The sequence below is a fragment of the Lagopus leucura genome, unplaced genomic scaffold, assembly GCF_019238085.1.
Source record: "Lagopus leucura isolate 7727_CA_CO unplaced genomic scaffold, USGS_WTPT01 Super-Scaffold_73, whole genome shotgun sequence".
NCBI lineage: Eukaryota > Metazoa > Chordata > Aves > Galliformes > Phasianidae > Lagopus > Lagopus leucura.
This window is the reverse complement of record NW_024962252.1, coordinates 65,434,618-65,438,170: the sequence shown is the minus strand read 5'-3', so window position 1 is coordinate 65,438,170 and position 3,553 is coordinate 65,434,618.

Here is a 3,553-nt window from a genome sequence, read left to right as displayed (position 1 = left end):
TGAACCAGCAGGGAGTGGCGGCCAGCCTGGCACAGACAGTGTTACTGGGGAGTGACACACCCGCAGCTCCCATTACAAAGACGACCAGTCCTTGGTCTCTCATCCAGCCCCATTTGGGAGACTAAGTGATATGCAAGCCCCAACCTCTGGCAAGCTGTTTAATAATTATTATCCAGAGGAGGAGACCAAGGTTAATTGTCAGTTCCAGAATGGGTGTACCGGTTATTAATTTTGCTACAGTTCTTTTTATCACATATGAATTTGGCTGTGCTTTCTGGCAGGCACCTCCTTCTGGAGCTCAGCTGGGTGTTAGGGCATTAGGGATGCAGGTGAATGCAAGAGGGATGACTGATCTTTGCAGCTCTGCTAGTGATGTTTACAAGTGTGTCACTAATGCCTAAACTTGTCAGTGTTCCTACTTAGGATCGCTACACGGCAGGCAGTACACTGTGCATATGACTGAATGTCCAAGTCAATAAAAATACCCTATTTTACTTGTTTTTACTTAGTCTAAGAAACAGCACTGAGAAAAAACGTGAGGCTGGGGGCTGAGCACAGAGCAGCACCTTTGTCCCCATGCCAGCTGCCCAAAGGGGGTTGGGGGAGCAGGCAGCAATGACATCCAGAAACTAATTTCACTGCACTTTGTTTCCACAGATTGGAGCATGCTTCTGCTAGCTCTCGTTATGTTACAAAACTGAAATAACATGACTGCAACGATGGGCAGAAGAACATGGTCACCTCTCGAGCTGCAGCATGGTGTTCCCATGGGGTCACGGCCTCCCGGTCTTCCTGTTGGTGCTGGGCCAGGATTGCCTGGCCATGCTAACACACCGCAGGCAGCTCCCAGTCGCTCTGTCCCCCCATACCCCGTAGACAATTGTCCATTGTGGCTCGCAGCAGAGGGCAGCCAACACGGTGTCAGTGGGAGCATCCAACATAGCTATTTACCAGGCTGAAGAGAGCAGGCGAAAGATTTTCCACATCAATTGCCCTTTCTTCTGGCATCTGGAAGAGTCCCTCTGAAGTTTTTATTTCCCTTCTGAGTGTAGTAACCTCTGAATTTCTCAAGTGTTTCCATCATCTTTTCCTTGCTGTTTTTTTTCCACTGCTACTTGAAATGAGGTTGTGAAGTCAATTGCTCAGTTAAAAACAGAATCATTTCCTTTTTTTTTTTTTTTTTTTGTTTTAAAAAAAAGCACACCATTTTGGCTCCAAATTGCCTGGGGTAGAGCCCACCAAAGCAGCAGAAGCTGCAGCACTGAGGCTCTTGCTCACACTATTACTCATAGAATTATAGAATGAGAGAATAACCCGAGTTGGATCTCGGATGTATTCATGCACCCAAAACTTCTACAACAAAAATGACAGTGAAGTAACCACGTCCACATTCCCCGTTTGTCCCAGCACACACACACAGGCTGACAACATGCTACTCTGTCAGTGTCCCTCTTCCAGCAGCAGCAGTTCCATGTCACAGCGGTCATGCAGCGTGGGACAGCAGTCGGCAGCGCTGGGAAGAGGTGTTAGCAGCATGCTGCACACTCTGAGCACGGCTGCTTGTCCAGCAGTTGTCCTGTAGGTAACATTAGGAGTGGTTTCCAGTGTTTGTAGGGTCAGTGGCTCACCATCTGCTTGTCTTAAAGCCTTTGTCAACAGGCTGCTCTTGACAGCAGTATTGTGTACATCAGTACTTTCTTCCCATATTAAATAAAAAATGGTTAGATGGATATATTTCTTTAGGACCAGTACTGATGTGAGAGCAGGACTCTACTGCACTGCTGTTCGAATGGTACGTCTCAAAAACCACACAATAAATGGAGGGTGGGTGTGGTATACAGGGGGTTCTCTTCTAAAATTATGCCTACTTCTAAATGAAAATTGGAACATTCAGCATTTCTAAGATGGCTACCAGTACTCTCACAGGCAAAAATGAGCAGCTGTGTACAATCAGAAGCTGGCAGGTGCTGTAGGGGCTTCTGAACTGTTCAGCAAATATCACAGATATCACACAATCCACACATAGGCAAGAAGCCCACTGTAACCCGACCACGCTCAGCTTTCTGGAAAACCCTCTGGAGCAAGTGCCAACTCCAATAGGAACAAAAGCAGCAGAAACTCTACAAAGCTGGGAGGCAGAGAACCTCTGCTCCTACCTGTCAGCAGAGGTCCTGCAAACATCTCAGCAATAATCCGCTGCCCCAGCTTGGGGCTGTGGCCTAGGATGGGTTCTGCAGGTGGAACCTGTGGCATCCACAGCCCCCACTGGTGGGCATCCAGGGAAAGCAATGGCTTTGTGGAGGTTTCCAGCTGCACCTCTCCCTTCCTTCCCTGCACTGTGGCACTAGGCACAGCCACAACCAGGTCAGGGCTCCCCAGGGCACAGGGCTCCCCTGTGCCAGGGTCCCCCGGCTGGGCATGCCTGCAGGCCCCAGTGCCCCTACATATAGCCTTGCCATGTCATCACCAGGGCGTTCAGCAGAGAGCAGGCACAAAAGGATGGTTTCTGTTTCAAAATAAATAAATAAATAGATAGAAAGATAGGTAGATAAATAAAAGCAACACGAAACAAATGCATTATCTGTTGTATTCTTGTGCAGAAACTGCTGTACAGCAGCTTTGCAGACTTTTGTGTGTGTGATTTGATTCGTAAATCACATTTCCTATGCCACTATTTTTTATCTGCTTTTTGACACTGAAAGCTGCAACGTGTTGTTTTTGCCTCTTCTACAAGAATGGATTCAAAAGCAGCAAAATGCAGCAGAACCCAAACACTGCCAATGCTAGCTCTGACGAGCCCGATTTCATTAGGAACAAAGTTAAATAAATAGGGGTCACACTCCCTGTCCTGCAGTTAGACGCCTGAAAGCTGTGCTTTCTCCCTCCCTGCAGCCGGTTCGCTCCAAGCTCTGCTCACCACGCACAGTGTGCAAACACGCAGCTCCTTGGCTTCCCACCAGTGTATATAAATATATGCAGTTTTTTCCTTCGCAGAACCTGGAGGCTAAAGCAAGAGGGCAAAGGAGTACGTGACTAAAACATCCAAACTTCCTCTTTCATAAGCCATCACATGATGCAGTGCAATTACAATTCCTGCCTTGTCCTTGCCAATTGCAGGCGCATTGCCTCACCCGAGAAACCCGGCTGCTTCCCCGGCTGTGTGTGTTGTGTGTGTGTGAGTGTAGAGGCAGCAATCGCTGCAGCCGCCTTGGCACGCCTCCAGCTCCGGGCTGGAGAAAGAGGGCAGTGGGTGGAAGACGAAAACAAGATCTGTTTACTTAGCATGCAGGGATAAAGCGTCTTTCCAGCCGGGAGGGGGTGCACAGAACAGCCTTACAGCACTTTGATGCAACGAGAAAGGAGGGCCGCGCTGCGGAGCCAGCCGCGTTAACCCATGCTTCGCCGGGGGGCACGGCGATAATCCGCGCACGGCTCTCCCGGTGCCGGAGCCGCATCCCCCGGCCCGCAGCCCCGGGAGTGCCGCAGGCACCGCCCCGCCGGGCTCCGCGGACGTCAGAGCTCCCCCGGGCGTCCCCGCTGCCTGCCCCCCCCC